The 21395-nt window shown below is 42.8% G+C and overlaps 1 protein-coding gene across 1 annotated transcript in view; it reads right to left on the reverse strand.

The window, feature by feature from the left end:
- SLC26A7 (solute carrier family 26 member 7) overlaps window positions 1-21395 on the reverse strand; it is a 135017-nt gene that overhangs the window by 113311 nt on the left and 311 nt on the right. The gene's annotated exons all lie outside the window — the stretch shown is intronic.

Consider the following 21395-nt stretch of genomic DNA (forward strand, 5'->3'; position numbering starts at 1 on the left):
AAAGGATTTGGAGTCTCTGGCCAGGAGGGATCTCAGCACTGTACACAGGAGAGCTGTCACCCTTCCCTTTATAGTTATGACACGCCCCCCAAATCACAGATAGTGTTGGACGTTTGGTTCCACACTGGCTGTGATTTCTTTCCTGGAGCTCTAGGAGAAAACAGAGTTAATAAGACACATGTACCTTTAGACATACTACTGATTATATAAAAACTAACAATATGTTTCATTACAAGAACAATTGTTAACCAGTTAACTCTGGGAAACTTTCCCGGGAGAGTGCATCAGCCACTTTGTTAGAAGCTCCCGAAATGTGTTGTATTTCAAAATCAAAATCTTGGAGAGCTAAACTCCACCGAAGAAGTTTTTTGTTATTTCCCTTGGCGGTATGAAGCCACTGTAGCGCAGCATGGTCTGTTTGTAGTTGGAACCGCCGTCCCCAAACGTATGGGCGTAGCTTTTCCAGCGCGTACACAATGGCGTAGCATTCCTTTTCGCTGATTGACCAGTGGCTTTCCCTCTCAGACAGTTTCTTGCTGAGAAACACGACAGGATGGAATTCTTGATCCGGTCCTTCCTGCATTAAAACTGCTCCCACGCCTCGCTCGGACGCATCTGTGGTTACTAGGAACGGTTTGTCAAAGTCTGGGGCCCTTAGCACAGGGTCAGACATGAGTGTTGCCTTAAGCTGGTTAAAGGCCTTTTGACACTTATCAGTCCACTGAACTGCATTTGGCTGTTTCTTTCTGGTTAGGTCTGTCAGCGGGGCGGCGATTTGGCTGTAGTGTGGTACAAATCGCCTATAATATCCGGCCAAGCCTAAGAAGGATTGGACCTGTTTCTTTGACTTTGGAACCGGCCACTTTTGGATAGCATCCACTTTGGCCTGTAGGGGATTTATAGTTCCTTGACCCACCTGGTGCCCCAGGTACGTCACTCTGTTTTGGCCTATTTGACACTTTTTAGCCTTAACAGTTAGTCCTGCCTGTCGGATGCGCTCGAAGACTTTTTTCAGGTGCTCCAGGTGTTCTGTCCATGAATCAGAAAAAATGGCCACATCATCGAGATAGGCAACGGCAGATTCTCCCAATCCCGCTAAGAGACCATCTACAAGTCTTTGGAAGGTGGCGGGTGCATTTCGCAACCCGAAAGGGAGTACATTGAATTCATACACCCCTGCCTGGGTGATGAAGGCGGACCTTTCCTTAGCGGGTTCATCTAGTGGTACTTGCCAGTACCCCTTGGTTAAGTCTAAAGTAGAGATGAATTGGGCATGTCCCAATTTCTCCAATAGCTCATCTGTGCGTGGCATTGGATAGTTGTCAGGACGAGTTACAGCATTTAGCTTACGGTAGTCCACGCAAAAGCGTATTTCCCCATCTGGTTTGGGAACTAGAACCACTGGAGATGCCCATGCACTGCTAGAGGGGCGGATTATACCCATCTGTAGCATGTCCTGGATCTCCCTTTGTATAGCCGCTTGGGCATGAGGTGACTCCCGGTAGGGTGGGGTTCTAATTGGGTGAGCATTACCTGTGTCAATGGAGTGGTATGCCCGTTCGGTCCGTCCTGGAGTGGCTGAGAAAATCGGTGCAAAGCTTGTGCACAGCTCCTTTATCTGCTGTCGCTGCAGACGTCCCAGGGTCGTGGAGAGGTTCACCTCTTCCACGCCACCATTCCTTTTTCCTTCATAGTAGACACCTGCAGGCCACTCCGCGTCATCAGTTTCCTGGGCTGTAAACTGGCAAACGTTTAATTCTCTAGAATAAAAGGGCTTAAGAGAATTAACATGGTATACCTTAGGCTTTATGTTGGAGGTGGGGGAGGCTATGAGATAGTTAACAGCTCCTAGGCGCTCCTGGACCGTGAATGGTCCTTCCCACGACGCTTCCATTTTATGGGCCTGGAGCGCCTTTAAGACCATGACTTGGTCTCCTACTTTGAAGGACCGTTCTCTGGAATGTTTATCATACCAGGCCTTTTGCTCTTCCTGAGCATCCTTTAGGTTTTCTTTAGCAAGGGCTAAAGAGTGTCGGAGGGTGTTTTGTAGGTTGCTTACAAAGTCTAGAATGTTAGTTCCTGGAGAAGGCGTAAACCCCTCCCATTGCTGCTTCACCAACTGTAATGGCCCCTTAACCTCGCGGCCATACACAAGTTCAAATGGTGAAAACCCTAAACTGGGATGTGGTACAGCCCTGTAGGCAAAAAGCAACTGCTGCAACACTAGGTCCCAATCATTGGAGTGTTCATTTACGAATTTACGTATCATGGCCCCCAAAGTTCCATTAAACCTCTCCACCAGACCATTGGTTTGATGGTGATGAGGGGTGGCAACCAAGTGATTCACCCCATGAGCTTCCCACAGGTTTTTCATGTTCCCTGCCAGGAAATTAGTTCCCGAATCTGTAAGGATGTCGGAGGGCCAACCTACCCTGGCAAAAATGTCTGCTAATGCCTGGCACACACTTTTAGCCTTGGTGTTGCTTAAGGGTACAGCTTCCGGACATCGGGTAGCAAAATCCATGAAAGTCAGTACGTACTGCTTTCCTCTGGGTGTCTTCTTTGGGAAAGGACCCAGAATATCCACAGCTACTCGCTGAAATGGGACCTCAATTATGGGTAGTGGCTGGAGAGGGGCTTTAACCTGGTCTTGGGGCTTTCCCACTCGTTGGCACACCTCACAAGACCGGACATAATTAGCAACGTCCTTGCCCATTCCCTCCCAGTGGAAGGACTTCCCCAACCGGTCTTTGGTTCTGTTCACCCCAGAATGGCCACTGGGATGATCATGGGCTAAGCTCAAGAGTTTTACCCGATACTTAGTGGGAACTACCAGCTGTCTTTGAGGATGCCAGTCTTCCTGGTGCCCACCAGAAAGAGTCTCCTTGTATAAAAGTCCTTTTTCTACAACAAACCGGGATCGGTTAGAAGAGCTGAGAGGCGGTGGGGTGCTCCGTGCCGCCACCCAAGCTTTTTGAAGGCTGTCATCTGCTTCCTGCTCGGCCTGGAACTGTTCCCTTGATGCTGGAGACATCAGTTCCTCCTTGGACTGTGGACTGGGGCTTGGTCCCTCTGGAAGCGATGCAGGTGCTGGGGCTTTTTCCATTGACTGTGAACCGCTGTCCGCTGGTGCACTATGTGGTATTTCAGGCTCTGGCTGAGCCTCTTGGGTAGGGTTATCTGCTGCTTCCGCCAGTTTAGGCTCGCTGGTGCCCTCTGGCATTGGAGTTGTAGACAGGGTTGCAAGCGCTGGACTCAGTGCTGGCAATGGTTCTGGTGCTGGTTGCGTTGCCAGTTCCGGTTCTGGGACTGGCTTTGGCTGGGTCTCTGGGATTGGATCCACTACGGCTGTTGCAGTCGTTGGCAGGGGATCCGGTTCCACCACCTGTTTTTGGGTCTCCGGTAACACAGACGGGGCCCTGGTGGACGGCTCAGGAACAGGGATGGGGGTGAAAGCTTGCTTAGCCTGGCTGCGGGTGACTATTCCCACCCTCTTGGCTAGCTTCACATGGTTGGCCAAGTCTTCCCCCAGCAGCATGGGAATGGGATAATTGTCATAGACTGCAAAAGTCCACATTCCTGACCAGCCCTTGTACTGGACATGCAACTGGGCTGTAGGCAAGGTTACAGACTGTGACACGAAGGGTTGAATTGTCACTGTAGCCTCAGGGTTGATGAGTTTGGGGTCCACTAGGGATTGGTGGATAGTGTGCCCCAGTGTCCCTCCAAGCGGTAACCTTCTTACCGCCCACTCTCAAGGTTTCCCTTCGCTCCGAGGGTATGAGAGAGGCATCGGGGTCTGGGGTTCTTTGGTGTGATTGGAGTGTAATGAACTGTAATCGGTTGGGGTTCTTGGGGCAGTGAGCCTTTATATGCCCCAGTTCATTACATTTAAAACATCGCCCTGCTAAGGTATCACCGGGGCGATGTTGGTTGATGGAGACTGGTGTGGTGGGCTGAGAAGGCGTCTGGGGTTTCCCTTGGGATGTGGGTGGGGCCTTGGGTTGTCCCCGGTGATAAGGTTTTGTTTCGGCTTGCCCCTTCTGATATTCGCTCCAACTGCTACTAGCTTTTTTCTTTTCTGTCACCTCCACCCATTTGGCTCCAATCTCCCCCGCCTCGGTTACAGTTTTGGGCTTCCCATCTAGGATGTACCTTTCTATTTCCTCAGGAACACCCTCTAAAAACTGCTCCATTTTTACTAGGGAAAGCAGATCTTCCAGAGATTTAACATTTGCTCCTGATACCCAGGCATCACAATTTTTGTCAATGTGGTAGGCATGCCGGGTAAATGACACATCTGGTTTCCACCTTAGGGCTCTGAACCGCCGACGGGCATGCTCAGGTGTTAGCCCCATTCTGATTCTGGCCTTGTTTTTAAAAAGTTCATAACTGTTCATGTGTTCCTTAGGCATTTCAGCCGCCACCTCTGCTAAGGGTCCACTGAGCTGCGGCCTCAGCTCTACCATGTACTGGGTTGGAGGGATGTCGTATCCAAGGCAGGCCTTTTCAAAATTTTCTAAGAAGGCCTCAGTATCATCGCCTGCCTTGTAGGTGGGGAATTTCCTGGGATGGGAAGTGGTACCTGGAGAGGAGTTGTTAGGATGGTCTGATGCACCCTGCCTAGTCCTTGCTGCTTCCAGTTCCATCTCTTTTTCTTTCAGCTCCATCTCTCTTTTATGGGCCTCCTGTTTGGCTTTTTCTTCTCTTTCATGGGCCTCCTGTTTGGCTTTCTCTTCTCTTTCATGGGCCTCCTGTTCAAGTTTTTTAATTTGAAGCAGTCTTTGATGTTTTCTTTCATTTTCTTCTGCTTCTAGTTTGGCCAGTTCTATTTTGTTAGCTGCTTCTTTGGTAGTCATTTTCCTGTTTTCTTGTGCTGGGTCACACCCTCTGCAGTTGACTGAAACTGGGATGTATTTAGCTCAGGCTCCTGCTGAGTGCTGCTGAGTTAACAGAGACTTTCTAACTAGCTACTTCCGAGGATGTAAAAAGAAAAAAAAACAATTCAGATTGTAAATTACCTTTACCAGATCAAAGTTTGCTCACTTATTGAACCGTTCTCTTAACAAAGGACCTTGTTAAAAAAACTTAACACCTCTGCCTTCAGGCAAGGAGAGATAAGATATGCATCTACCTTCAGCTCTGCTCTCCAAGCAGCTAGAAGGAAAAAAAAATCTCTTACTGGCTTTTGGGTTTAAAACGATCCCACCGCTGTGCCACCATGTCAAGGCTGTATCCCCACTTTGAACTTTAGGGTACAAATGTAGGGGCCTGCATGAAAACTTCTAAGCTTATCTACCAGCTTAGCTCTGGTCCGCTGCCACCATCTTAAGAATTCCCTCCCTGGGAAGCCTTGAGAAACCTTTCACCAATTCCCTGGTGAATACAGATCCAAACTCCTTGGATCTTAAACAAGGAGAAATTGACCCTTCTCCCCTCCTTCCTTTCACCAACTCCTGGTGAATACAGATCCAAACCCCCTTTGGATCTTAAAACAAGGAGAAATCAATCAGGTTCTTAAAAAGAAGGCTTTTAATTAAAGCAAAAGGTAAAAATCATCTCTGCAAAATCAGTATGGAAAATAACTTTACAGGGTAATCAAACTTAAAGAGCTCAGAGGAATCCCCTCTGTCTTAGGTTCAAAGTATAGCAAACAAGATAAGCACTCTGGTAAAAGGTACATTTACAAGTTGAGAAAACAAAGTAAATCTAAGACGCCTTGCCTGGCTTTACTTACAATTTTGAAATAAGAGAGACTTGTTTAGAAAGATGGGGAGAACCTGGATTGATGTCTGGTCCCTCTCAGTCCCAAGAGCGAACAACCCCTCAAACAAAGGACACACACAAAAGCCTTTCCCCTCCCAAGATTTGAAAGTATCCTGTCCCCTTATTGGTCCCTGGGGTCAGGTGTCAGCCAGGTTACCCGAGCTTCTTAACCCTTTACAGGTAAAAGGATTTGGAGTCTCTGGCCAGGAGGGATCTCAGCACTGTACACAGGAGAGCTGTCACCCTTCCCTTTATAGTTATGACACCCTTTCTGAAATTAAATGCTACAGTGTTGGGCCGCTGTGGAGTTTTCCCCGCCACAGGGATGTTAAATTTAATTATATTATGGTCACTATTACCAAGCGGTCCAGCTATATTCACCTCTTGGACCTGATCTTGTGCTCCACTTAGGACTAAATCAAGAATTGCCTCTCTTCTTGTGGGTTCCAGGAATAGCTGCTCCAAGAAGCTGTCATTTAAGGTATCAAGAAACTTTATCTCAGCATCCCTTCCTGAGGTGACATGTATCCAGTCAATATGGGTTATAGTTGAAATCCCCCATTATTATTATTATTGAGTTTTTTTATTTTAATAGCCTCTCTAATCTCCCTGAGCATTTCAGAGTCACTAACACCATCCTGGTCAGGTGGTCTGTAATATAGCCTTACTGCTATATTCTTATTTTTCAAGCATGGAATTACTATCCACAGAGATTCTATAGTACAATTTAGTTCATTTAAGATTTTTACTTCATTTGATTCTATGCTTTCTTTCGCATATAGTGCCACTCCCCCACCAGCATGAACTGTTCTGTCCTTCCAATATATTTTGTACCCTGGTATTACTGTGTCCCATTGATTATCCTCATTCCACCAGGTTTCTGTGATGCCTATTATATCAATATCGTCTTTTAATACTAGGCACTCTAGTTCTCCCATCTTATTATTTAGGCTTCTAGCATTGGTATAAGCATTTTAATCCTTTGCACCAAGATATCAAATTACTTTACATTTGGTTTTGGTGGGGGTAAAGTCCACAGTTTTAACAGCAGGATTAAAACTACCTGCAATGATAATTACATCTATAAAAAGCTAAGGCATAAACCAACCACTGAGCAATGGGGTTTGGAGGAATCTTCTGTTTTGGGTGGATTTTTCCATAATTATCTATTAATAATACCTAGTTCTTATATAGCAGTTTTCATCCATAGATCTCAAAGCACTTTACAAAGGAGGTCAGTATTATTATCCCCATTTTACAGATAGGGAAATGGAGGCACAGAGAAGGGACATGACTTGTCCAAGGTCACTAAGTAGGCCAGCAGCAGAGCTGGGAATGGAATCCATGTCTCCTGAGTCCTCATCCAGCACCTTCCTCTAAGGCATCTGGGATTAGTCACTGGCAGAGATAGGATACTGGACTATATAGACCATTGATCTCATATGGCAATTCCTATGTCCATGTTGGGGACAGCGGGACAGGATACTCAGCCCAAAGTCTACAGAAAAGAGAAGGCACAAGGTGAAAAGAAACACACCAGAAACTCCAGAAGAGGCAGAAGGAGATGAACGCTTGCCCTGCCTAAAGGGGCAGGCAGGAAGAAGAGGGGAACATGGGGAAGGAGGAGAGGACTACGCAAGTCTGATCTATGCAGCACAATTATTTCAATTGGGGGGTGATTTTTTAAATCAAGATAGTTATACCAGTACAACTCCTACTGCGTATGCAGTTCTGCTGGTATAAAGGTGCTTTATGCAGGTATAGCTTATCCCCTTTCCTGTTCGGGAATTAGCTATACCAGTATAACTTCATCCACTATAGGGGAGTTGTACTGGTTAAACTAGACCACTACAGTCAAAGTGGTACAACTTTTATGTGTAGATAAACTCTGAGGAAATAGACAAATGACCCCTTACTGAATGGCTAGAACCAGGGGTCCATTTTCTAAGCAGTGTTTGTGAAATGGGTCCATAAATCCTGGCTAAGGTGAACTGCAAAACTTCGTACGTTTAAGATCCAATATCATTAAACAGTATGCACGTGCAAACTAGACAATTACAAATACAGAACATTTACATTTAAAAACAAAATAGTAACACTTCAGTGAATGGAGTGCACACTCTGAACTACTTTGATAACCTCAACACTGCTCTACAGAATTTAGTTCTCGTGTATTGTTTTCGGTGTCTGTGATCAGTTCCTTCCTGCAGGGGAAGTACAGAACGTGGCCTGTTATTTAAATCATAATAATTTTCAAATATACATTTTAATGTATAAAGTCAGGTGGGGGTAGTCTTTGTATTGTTTTTTAGTCTGCACTTACAGATTTGGGATGTTAACTAGTTTTAAGATTAAATAAAGTGTGTGCAGTTTACCTTTAATAGGTTTTCATGTGCTTAAATTAATAGATTTTAATTACTCAGTTCAAGAGGAATTAACTGAGGAATTGTAATGGCTAGTGGAGAGTATTGTAATGACTCTCAAGCTAAGTTAAGAAATTTCCTGCTGTAGGACGTTTACATATTTGCTACTCACAGCTACTAATCAATATGGGATTAAATACAGTATTACTTTGTTTCCTCTTAGCTCTAATGGGGGAAATGAGGCTTAAACTACTGGGAAGTAAGCTGTCACTATCTAGTTATAAATGTCAGACTTACCAGATTCTCACCCCTCTGCAAGCGTTTACTTTGTTCTTAAGTTTCCAAAAATGGTTTGAATCTGAGACTTGTGACTACTGTGGCCAGACTGTGTTTGGTCCAGCACACATGAACAAGGTGTGTGCAGGGCACAAGGAGTCCTAGGTGCTTAGCATTCAGGGAAAACAAGAGCCATAACCCATCCCCTCCTCACTGCCCAACAGAGCTGGCCCACACAAACAGAGTCCACACTGAACCCTGGAAATGGTGTAGCGGGGGCCACTTTGATCCACACATCCCCAGTGTCCCTGGAGGAATTCCACCAATTAGGGAGCTGCTGCTGGGCAGTGCGTTTTCACACCCTATATATAGGGGCACAATCTAGGTGTTTTGTTTTTAAACTCTGTCCTATTATGTCCGTTCAGTTTCCAGAAGTAGTTTCTCATTCCTTCTATGTTACCTAGAAAACAATGAGACAGTGCTGTCTAGTGGTTAGGACAGGTCACCAGGACTCAGAAATCCTAGATTCTATTCCTGTCTCTACCACTGATTTTGTATGGTTTCAGACAAACTGCACGTTTCAGTTTACCCATCTATGCAATGGGTATCATCAGAAGGGTGTCATAAAGCTTAATAAAATCCCTCTTAAGCATGAAATCCTCAGGTGTAAGGTATTATAAAAGTTCAAACCATTTTATTAACAAACAGAGCAGAGGGTCGTTTGATTTCGCTCACTGATTTTAGTTTTTCAGGTTCAACTTTGTTACAATACATTCGTTGGGTTCAAAAAGTAGTCAAAAGGCAGGAAACAGATGGTAATAATACTACTGTATTGCACTTCTTCACACTGAAAAGTCATTAAGAATGGAGACGCCAGCTCCTCCTCATTTTTAAGGAAGGAGAACCCCACTGGTGGCGAAAGTAAGGCTTTCAAGAAAGAATGGCTATTCCAATGTAAAGAACTGCAAACAAGAAATGAACAATAGGTTCAGATATTATATATAAATACTGTGGTGGCATGCTTTAGTTAACTCACTATCGGAAGATAACATTATGTGCCATGGTTTCTTTTAAAATGGAGCTCTCTGGCTATCGCTGGGCTTCGTGACACATCACATGCTACACTGTGTATGCTACACTGGCCAAGCTGGCGACATGTGGCACCACTGCAGGTAGATGACAAACGCAGATAGCTATAGAATAATGAACCTGGGTGCAAACAAGAAGAGCTGCTAAGTCCTGTATCTTAACCTGCTGACTTGGGAATTACTATTGAATGTGCCAGTTTGAAACTACAACTATGACAGTAATGAAGTGTCACCAAAGAAGCAAATTAGAGTCAGATTAGTCAGAATTACAGTTAAATTCCCACATCTGGATATACACATCTGAACACATGGCTATCCAGACGGAAAGGCTACGCCATATCTTTTTGGCATCATGGTATATAAGATAAAAGTATTATCCCAGAACAAGGAAAACAAGAAGACAGTATCTCAGGTCTACAATTAATCTTGTGACTTTTGCAAATATCTCACAGTCCACTATTCTCAATGCAAAATTAAATAAATCTTGCCTGAAGTCCTGTACATTCAAAGAACTTCCTTGTTGGGAACCTGATGAGCATGAAAATTGTGCTTGTTGATTTCAAACATCTTTCCATTGTTCAAATCTGGATGCCCTAATGAGATGTCCAAATCCCATATCTGGGGCACTCAAATAAGCACTAATAAATTCACCCTTCAATATGATAACATACAACTCCTCCTGAGTTGCACACACATATCTGAGGACAGAATTTGGCCCTTAGACACATGAAATGCCTAAGTACAGATTTGACCAACAAAATGACATACTTTAAGTGTCCACATTTGAAAATGGGCCCCCACAGTGAAATACTCACCTCCCTAATACAATGCAAAAACATAAACATAGTTTGGAAAAGAGAAGATTCAGGGGGGTCATGACAGTGGTTTTCAAATATTTGACAGGCTGCCATAGAAAAGATAAAGAAAAGTTATTCTCTCTTGCCACAGAAGGCAGGACTAGAGGCAATAGATTCAAACTACAGCATAGCAGATTTAGATTAAATCCCAGGAAAAACTTCCTAATTATAAGAAGAGCAGGACAAAGGTAGACTGCCTAGAGAGGTTGTGGAAACTCCTTCACTGGAGGTTTTCAAAAGGAGGCTGGGTAGCCATTGGTCTTGGAAGGTTTAGCCACAACAAATCCTGCACCTTGGCAGGGGGTTAGACTAGATGACCCTTTCTGTCCCTTCTAACCCTATGATTCTATAACATTTCATCATTAGGATGAAATTCACCCCAGTGCAGAGGACAAATACAAAGCCCTCTACGTCTCTTAAACTGTACTTAAGCCCTTAAATCAGAGCTCAAGAGAAGAATAGGGGTTAGTGTGGCTCTTCTGCACTGAGGTGAATTTCACCCTGAATACAAGCCTCTTGATTTTAACTTAAAAAAAAAAAAACCCTTCCTCTTACAGCAAGGCTGGAAAACAAAGGATTATCATTAAATTTTGCACATAGCATTCTAACGGAAATTAAGGCTATGAAGCCATAAAATCATTTATTTAGATTTAACATTAAAAATAATACATAGAAAAGCTCTGAACACACTGTTAATAATTAGAGTTACAATATCCACCCAGCAGCATTATGACTAATATACAAATGAATTAACTCTCCCAGTGAGCAACTTTACATAACAACTTACCACGGATGGCCCAAATAAAAATGGAAAAACTCCAGAAAATCCTCCCAAACCCAAATCATACCTTCATCCTTCCCAAAATGAACCCTACCAAGTCAATGGTTTTTGCAGTATCCTGGGAAGATCATTAGGTTTGGGCAGATCTCGGACAAGTTGGGGAGCAATTTAGAATCTGCACTAGTTCTCTACTTTGTCTTCATTTTTCCATCAACATTTGTCTTGTTCATCAGCAGAGCTGCTCCTCTATATTACTGATACAAGCTTGTGATTTTCAAGCAAAAATGTGGATTTTTGTCTTGATGATGACACAGTTAACTGTTGACTCTGGTTCTATAATATGTGACCATGGATTGTTATGACAACAATGGTAATATTTTCTATTGTGACTAAGTCACGAGGCCCACTTTGTGGCAATCTATTGTTTGTCATACATCTCTAAGGCAGTGAATGTAAGTTGATTAAAATTTATACAATGGAACAGAAACCAAACCAAAATTTAAAGGAACAATATCCATTTAAAAATCAGATTTTTTTTTTTTAAAAAAGTTTACTTATTAATGCACATCACCTTAGATGTTTAAAACAAAGAATTTAAAATGTAATTTATGATTGATCAGAATCAATTATGACTGATATTTGGCTTTTGCATTTTGCTGTGCTTGTTGTTGACAGTGAAAGTTGGTTGGATTTGTTTAAAGTTTATGTCTAGCCAGTTTCACTTCCTTGCTCTCCTATACCACCACAATCCTACATTAATTTTTGAGTTCCAAACAGTACAGGAAAATGTTTCAATCCCAACATACAATGATTTTTGTTGAAATAAAAAATAGAAAACATTTCTATTCATACTAGATTTTGTAAGTTTCTGTTCCATCCCACTCCTACATTTTACACCAAAACTATTTGAGTGTCCTTGTAACTGATATTAGAAAAAACAGTATCAAGTGAAACAAGAATTTCAGGGAGTGCCCTTTTCACTAGGAAAAGCAGTAAAAAGAGAAAAAAGAGGCTCCACTGTAGTAGTTGGTGTGTGTTCTCCCATTTGTGTCCTTCTTGCAATAACACAATGAGTCTTTATATCTCATGGTCCATTTCATCTAAAATTGCCTCCACCTTTGTATTTGGTATGGAACTGATCAAAAAATGGGGGGAAAGGGAGAAAATTGAAAAGTTTATTTCAATTTTTTGACAGTTTCATTTTTGATGGAATTTTCCAACCAGCTCTATTATTATCTTTTTCACTGTTGGTGAACATGGTGGTATTCCTTGGATGCACCTCCAGTGTTGCTCCATGAACCAGCCACATCACTTGAACCACCACTCCCTGATGTTCTGTTGGAAGATCAATGCTTCAGAATGATGTACCTGGTATGTGAGGCACTCTGGACGTGCACATTTTTAACGTTACCCACAGTCAAAATTAAAGAAGTCAGAGTCATGCATGCAGGAGGTCCTGGGGTGTATAGACCCCACCCAGTCACAGCCATGAAAGCATTAAAAGGGAAATGGACTGCCTTCTCAGCTGGGCTGTTTGGTGGCCTCACAACAGCTGTGGAGATAAAAAGGCTGCAGGGCAAAGGGCAGGGTATGACTGCCAGAAAGGCTGAAGAGCCTCTGAGAGCAGGAGCCTTCAGCCACAGACTGGTGAGAAGCCATCCAGGAAGCTGGACTTCCAGGAGAAGAGGGCCACAGGATGAGACTCTGAAGAACGGCCTGCAAGAGAGGCATGGTAGCAAGCAAGACAGGGAAACAGGAAGGGGTTGGGAGAGATTGGTACCAACCACTTCATACAGGGTCCCTAGACTGGAATCCGAAGGAGTTGGTGGACCTGGGTTCCCCTTCCAAACCCAGAAGGGTTTTTTGTTAAACCTTGAACAAGTGAGCCACACTCAAAGAGGCCAGGGACTGTAAGCCCTTTATCTAGGGCAATTGGTCTCCTGACATACTGGACTCTTTAGCACACTGAGAGGGGAGAAGACTACCAATGACTCAGCTGAAGGGCCGCAGTCGTAACAAAGAGCCAAAACAGACTAGACAGCAACAAGTCCATCAAAGAAGGAAGGAAACTGAGGCAAAGTTGCCATGTCACCCCAAGAGGGGGCCTGAATGCCAACTGCAACCTCTGACATGAAGCCTTTGAATACTTTGTTAGTTCACTAGAACTCGGAACTTTACATCCCTGGGCATCCACTGAGAATCTGTGTGAATGTGAATCTCTGTAGTAGATATATATATTAACATGTTACAGTTCATAACTCTGGGCTCAGATCATTACTCTTTGTAAGAAGTGAGAGATTTTCTTCCATAAGGAATATACTCACATGGGCTGTAAATTACATGGCTGCTACAAAGCTCTTCTCTAGGAGGCTTCTCTAGCTCTGCTTCCAACGAAGCGCATTCATCTTCATCTGCACATACTGTAGTTGTGCATCTATAGGACAAGCCTTCCCCTCACCCCATTCTCACATGCTGGAACACAATGATTTTACCTGACTAACTCAAGTGAATCATTCTGCGTACATTTATGTCAACACTTAAGGAAAGAGCTTGCAAAACCTAGGCAACAGATCACCCTTTGAAACAACACTGCTGGGGGTCCTGCATCAGTGGTCTGAAAAAAACTAATGCTGGCACCATGCCTCCAAAACCTTGAGCATGAGTGCAGGAATGCATGAAACCAGGTATAGCTCCTTTTTAATGGCAGAGTCTCCAGTCAGTGTGTGGGATTTCATTTGTTCAGCAGTAAATCCAGCTCTAGACTAAATTAACTTTAATTAAAAAAATAAACAAAATGAACCAGGGAGCTGGCAGGGATGGAGAGACTGATTTAAATCAGACTTCAGTTGCCTATTTTTCTCTTCTCAGCAGGCACACATATAAGAGGGAAGATAACTATGTGTCAGGAGCCTTTTTCAGTTTGGTATGAATGCTTTTAACTGGGCACAAGCAGCTAATCTGCAACCTTCCATACCCACAGAAGGTCACAGAAGAGTCAACAAGTGTATAATGAATGCTTTAACTGGGCACAAGAAGCTGATGTGCAACCTTCCGTGGCCACTGAAGGTCACAGAAGAATCAACAAGTGTATAATGCTGCATGTAAATTCCACATGAAAATCTATCCTTATGCTGTCACCACAACAGGGAATGTTCCCCAGTACCAAATTTTGATTTATTTGTAAATGAATGTCCTCCAAATATTGTACCTACATGCTGCCATACAAGTGATTTGCCCATCTTTTTAGTGCTTATGCATATAAACAGTGTACCATGTGGACAGACCCATATTCAAAACAAGTGACATTTCTTATGAATCCCGCAAAATGTCATGACCTTGGCAAGACAAAGTCTGAAGCCAGAGATAAAGCACCGCTGGTTTTCTATTCATCTTCTGAGGTAATTTTCTCTCTTTAACAGTTATAAATATCACTGAATTTGTCAGTTATTGGAGGGAAGGGTAGTCGTGTGGCTAACTCTTAGGAATGGCAGGCGATAGAGTCTATTCTTGGTTTTGCTGCAAAACCACCTGTGTACCCTCATTCAAGCCACTCAATCTTTCTATGGGGATAATACTTTACCACCTTGCCATTCCACTGTTAGACCAAATACTTGTAAAGAGCTTCAACATCCTCAGATGGAAAGTGCAAAGTATTATTAAGTAGGTAGCAGGAAGGAGAAATCTGACAGGTGCACGCTCAATCAGAAGTGCCTCAAGTTATAAGGGATGCCAGCAGGAGATTATGGTTATCAGAACCTCAAGAGAGATATTTAGGTACCTCTACACTGCAATAAAAGACCCAGGGCACAGCTGCAGCTGACCTGAGTCAGCTGACTTGGGCTCGTGGGGTTCAGGTTTCGGTGCTTAAAATTGCAGTGTAGACTTTCAGGCTCAGGCTGGAGCCCACAGTCTAAAACCCAACAAGAAGGGTGGGTCTCAGAGCCCAGACTCCAGCCCAAGCCCAAACATCTACATTGCAATTTTTTGCCCCACAACATGAGCTAACTAGCTTGTACTGTGAGATTCGGTGCCACAGGGTTTTTTTATGCCAGTGCATAGGCGTACCTTCAGGGTCTAATTTGTTTGTGGGGGGAAGGGGGGGAACTCAGCTGCATGACTACATGTCATCCAAGATTTGACTCTATTGTCTCATTTGCTCCCTCTACATATCATAATCCAAGATTAGAATGAAAATGGGAAGAGGTCAGACCTGTTTTAGATCAGACCTTTACCAAAAGCAGGAGCTCATTCAAAATGCTGTTGTAAGCCATTTGCTAAACCTTAAACTTTTGAATTTAGATATACTAGGAGTTATTGGTTATCCTGTGTGGTTTTAAGATTATGAATATTGGAGCTATGCTCACAATCACCATGTTTAATGGGGTAATCCAATATCCCCAAGAGAAGTAGAAAATAAAAAACTAGCCATTAACATTAATGAGAGTCCAGTCTCACCCTTCCCAAGTTTATTATTAATTTTTTTGTGGGTGGCAGAGGTAGCACCAGAAGGCCAAGAAAGAACCATGACTTTGATCCTCTCTTCTGAATTTAACAAGAGGATAAGGAATTAGGGTGCTGATGATAACTGATGCATCATGTGCAGGACAAAATTGCTCATACAGCATATTTCCCACTATCTCTGCAAAATTAACTTATTAAGTGGCATCCCATTTACATGATCTTCAACACTGTGACATCCCCCAGGGTACAATCTGGACTGCTGAACAGCTGTGTCCCCTCAATTCTCCAACCTGGAGTGCTTTTTACACTGCTTCGCAGTAAGAACCACCACTCCTGGCTTGTTCACAAACAACCTCTAGCATGGAAAATCACTCCCAACTGAATTATATGAATGCTTCTAGCCAGCCACTTGTGAATTATATTACAGAGCGATACCATCAGATTCCCAGTGCCAGACTGATCCCCCGAAATTTGCGTCTTGTACTGCCCAGCTCTTTCTTTCTGGACAAAACAAGCTCATAGAAAGTCCATCATTTCATTAATAGAAAATGATATGCACAAACCCTGTTATCTCAAATGGAGGTTTCCAAGCACTTCAATCCAAACACATACTGCTTTATTTAAAACAATAAAGCAAATATATTAACTACAGAAAGATAGATTTTAAGTGATTACAAGTAACGAAGCATAAAAGTCAGAATTGGTTACAAAAAATAAAAGGCAAAATGCAAACTAATACTTAACTTATCAAGCCAAGTGAAGTTAGAGCAAAAAGGTTTTTCTCACCACCTGCTCACAGAAGTCTGGCTAGATTCCTTCAGACAAGACCACTCACCCAGTTCAATGGTACGTCCTTTGTCTTTCAAATGAATAGAGATGAGCGAAGAGAGGTGATTTGGGGCCTCTGTTCCTCATTTTTATATCTTTTCCTCCTCTTTGAGAATCATCTCCAGCTGCAGTTCACGTGACAGCCAGTCTGTTTACACAGGAACTCCTAGCTGTTGCATTGCCAAAATGTAAATTTCTTGCTCACCCTCTTCTTCCTTCCAAAGAATGCCCGCTTAACCAGCTGATAGTCCATTTGATTTTATTGACACCTGGCTGAGGTGTCAGTTTGCCTTTTGTTTCTGAGGAACTGGTCTGTGCCTGCTTTTCTAAACTTGGAGCATGTCTCAGTAAAGTCATACAGTAGAATTTTATAACTTTACATACAATGTGGGCACACATGTTTTACTAGTACAGAAATGGTAAGCAGATGATGAGTTTTAAAATGATACCTCACAAGGTATACTTTGTATACAATTTGTCACAATCTTGTAAAAAGAATGAACATGAGGGTACAAACTGTCAGAAACAGCAAGCATTCCCTGAGTTAAAGAGGCGGGCTTTATAGGTGAGAGCTGTAACAGGTTCGCAGTAGGAGGGGGGTACAAAAGGGGATAGATAATACTGGCTGACTAATTGGTTACAATAAACATTCACAAAGAATAATCTGTCATCCCTCCTTAGTTTTGTTGACAGTTTTAGCCACCTGGATTGTCAGCAATCAGTGGATATGACATTGGCAGAGAAGTATGATCTATTTTCTAGATTTTGAGTACCAGATTTTTGAGAAACATTGCCAAATTAAGGACCTATTGCCAGATCATGAAGTCTCAAGTTCCTTGGCTTTCTGAGAGAATTACAAGTCAATTCAGACTTAGAGCTAAAGTGGTGGGCTTAATCCCACAGCCTGAGATTCAGACCCTTGCCTGACAGTTTATTTTAAAAGCAGTTATATCTCTTTTGTCAACGATAGTGGAGTTAGCAGAATAAGAGGGAGATGATTCCACGCTCTGAAAAAGCTGGAAGTGAAGCCTATGTTATTAAAAATTCTCACTCAACCTCTCTGCAACTGGTGAATTAAGATCTGGCATTCTGGGCCACAGTACTGGGGAAGGTGGTAGTGACTGCCGAGTGTGTCCTGTGGTTAGCACTGATCTACAGGATAAAAATCTCTCTGGCTTTAGGAAATTACATATGCTGAGTTGGCCCTTCTCAGCCACTAATGATCTATATGTATGCCACAGGATACCTGTCCTTGCTGGCAGTATTGGGTCTAATAGTGGCATTTAAAGTTGCTGATCATATGGATTTCGTTTCATCGGCTGGAAGACTGGTTGAGCATGACTGGGAATGTTCTGAACTGATTCCAACATTACTTGAAGCAACAATCTTAGATGATAAATTCTTTGCAGAGATTACATATTCCCTTAAGGATAGATGTTGAGTATGATGATTTTCAGTTCTATACGTTGCCTGTTGGAGATCTTTGAGAGAGAGTACGGATGGGATAACACCATTAGACATCCAATCATACGCCTTAATCTCCTTTGACAACAAGGGTGATATTTGTTGTTTTCGCACTTGTATCAGGAAAATCAAAGAAAGAATCTGAACTTAAGCAAGACCAAGAATACAGGATATGTGAGAAGAGAGGCCTTTCTCTAGGCCACCAAACCTTTAATAAGAAGTGTTCTCCAGCCACGTCTTTCACAAACTGATTTCATGCTCCATGTCTTGTGACACTGAAGACAGAATTTTGCAATGTTCTCTACCGTGACTTAACAAAAAGGCCACCCAAAATGTTGCAACTCTGTCACAGTGAGAGTTGAGCAGGGGGATTTCTAGTGACCTATTGCTGGGTTCACTTCAACAGCTGTTTGTGAGGGCACACAACAAGCTAGATTTTGGGGGGTTAATTTTAAGATACTTTGAGCTCCATCCTCACCTGTGCTGAGATGCAACAGGGAGGCAAAGCTGGCTCTAAGCCACCTCAGGGCTGTATGAACTTACACTAGCTGGAACAGTCTCTTAGGAACTATTCCACTGGGCCAGAACTGCCAGAACATATTATGCTCTGGCTCTGCCTTTGATGAACCCCATCCACTAGAGGAAGTCAGAGAGCAGGCGATGTAAAGTCAGTGATATGAGTCCCGATACCTGATTAGTACCTTTTTCGATGCCACCCCTATGCACAGAAGGACAACCACACCTGCCGTTGCTGGAGCGGCTCTGCAGCCAGCCGCTTGGGCGGCCCTGCAGCCAGCTGCACCAGCTGCTGCTGGAGCGGCCCCGGGCCCAGCTGCACTGCCTCTGCTTGGGTGGCCCTGGGCAGCTGGCCCCGGGACCACCAAGCAGCGGTCCTTGGAGTGGCCAGAGCAGCTGCTGCTGGCGGTCCCTGGGCAGCCGGAGCAGCCGCTACTGGTGGCCCCCGGCAGTGGTTCCCGGACAGCCAGAGCTGCCACTGCTCAGCGGTCCCCAGGAGGCTGGAGCAGCCGCTGCTCAGCAGCCTCCGGCAGCTAGTGCCACTGGCCCCGGGGCGCCCCCCCCCAGCAGCGGCCCCCCAGTTCCCACCCCCAAGCAGTGCCGCACACCGCCCCAGCAGTCCCCCCCGGGTATCTCCCCCCAGATTTAGTGAGGGGTATTTATAGTATAAGTCATGGACAGGTCACAGGGCCGTGAATTTTTGTTTACTGCCCACACCCTGTTCACGACTTATACTATAAACACCCATGACTAAATCGTAACCTTAACTATGAGCATTATCTTTGTGGTTTGAGCTGAAATATATGATGCAAGGACAATGACTTCCTTTCTTCTTATTCTCCTACCCCCAACAAAGAGATAATGGCCATGTTGTCTGACATTTGTTCAGACACAGGAACTCAGGAACAGTCACACCGGATAAGAACAGTCCTCCCTCTAGTCTAGTATCTTGTCTCTGAACATGGCCACATCTGATGATTTAGAGGAAGGTGCAAAAATTCCCCTCGTGGACAATTATGGAAAATACAAATGGTAAGGAAAGTTTTTTCTTAACCACTGTCAAGCTAGTGGTTGATTTATGCCCTGAAACTTGAGGGCATCTAACCCTTTAAAATATTTTATCCCATCTAATATAACTGCAGGATGATCTCAACATCCATATAAATAGCTCATCCTTTTTTGAATCACACTAGGCTTTTAGCCTCAATATCTTGTGGCAGTGAGTTCCATCTGTCAATTTTCAGTGGTTTATAAATTTAATTGCTTTTAACCATTTTAAATTTGTTGCTTTCATTTTCACCAAATAACTCTTTGTTCTTGTATTATAAGAAAAGAACTCGACACACATAAGGTTTACAAGATTTGTATTCTCTTCTTCTTCATGCTATACAGCAAACTGGATTGGTTCTTTTTTTCTGTCTATTCCTAATCTCTGATTAACATTAAAGTATAGTCCCAGTACCAGACGAGAGATGCAATGCTATGAGAAGACTGGGTGCAAACAGTCTGAAAATATATTTCTCTCTCACTCTCACACACACACACACACACACACACACACACACACTTCAAAATAGTTTCCAGCAAAATGGACAACTTTGATGTCAAAAAAGAAAGACAATTTATTCTCAGATTTTATTTGAGAGTTGCTTTGTTTTGTTTGGGGAGGATGGAGTTTGAGGTTTTTTGATTGTTGGTTTTAAGCAACAGAATTAATTTAAAGTTGTATCACATTCTTTCTAGATTACATAACAAACAAGATGGAATAATCTGGAAAAGCAGCATTTTTCCAGCACCACCTGAGCTTTTTAAAGTTTTACTTTGTAAGAAATAATTTTTGGGAACCAGATTCAATTAAGATTATGCTGGATGAAACTACTAGTAATGTATAATTGTCCCTAATTTGATATTTTGTTGGAGTTTAACATATTGTTATTAGCAGCATTTTAATTACAATTGTTGTATAAGACTATACCAGTAAAATTAGACACTTATAGTTCACTACAGTATTAAGGTTCTTAAAGTTAAATCATGCCAATGCAGATGTTCCTAATTACCCTAAAAGCACAAATACTTACACAAACCGGTTGGTTCCAGCTACAGAATAATTCAATTAAAGAAGTGCTTATAATTGAGCAGCATGAATGATAGTTAAGGCTAGCCATTCTGCAACACTGTAAAGAAATAACATCTACACTGCGCATCAGAGAAGTAGCTAGAGAGTCCATTTTGGGCAGGCAAGAAACTGACATGGCATTTGCCAGGGACGGGTATAAAGTGTTGCCTAAGTCGGGCACAATGATGTTAGATAGATAAAAGACTTTATTTCTCTGGAATCATTCATTAGGTTGTACTTTTCACCTGTAATAATCACCAGATAAATCCAGATTGGTGTTACTTACCTATGGCTGCCAAAATAGACTACTGCTCCACCCCTAGTTTATATTAGTGCTGGAAAGGGAGATGCAATAGGTAATGTGATACAGTACATCTCATTAGACCAACATACAAGCTGAAATCACAAGCTCTCCATGCACACAAGATCCTGTCTGCAGATAATAGCTTTGGCAGAGAGCCTTTTTTATGTATAGAATGTTTTGTTACTTGTTTACTGCAGTTCTCAAGGTTCCTACAGGTAACTGTGTAATACTGATGCTTACTTTTAAAACAAAACAACATTTCAAGACACAAAGTTATTTTGTAGCTCTTTGTTTGTTTCTAATTTGAAAGTAGGAAGTGATGGCCAGTTACACTAGTAATACATTGCATAACACCGGCATTCATCCTTGTGTCACACTCTGCAATATGTCTTGTGTTACTGTCAAAGTGACAGGTACATAGTAACATTAATCCCCTGTTCACAGACCTTGGTTAAAAACAAGAAAAGATGTTTGTTTACAATGTATAAAAAGTGAGGGGTGTAAAAAACTCTCTCCTATACATCCCATTAGATTGGGTCTAATTAAAATGTACAATTCTTTTTTTTTTCTAGGTT

The sequence above is a fragment of the Emys orbicularis genome, chromosome 2, assembly GCF_028017835.1.
Source record: "Emys orbicularis isolate rEmyOrb1 chromosome 2, rEmyOrb1.hap1, whole genome shotgun sequence".
Lineage (NCBI taxonomy): Eukaryota > Metazoa > Chordata > Testudines > Emydidae > Emys > Emys orbicularis.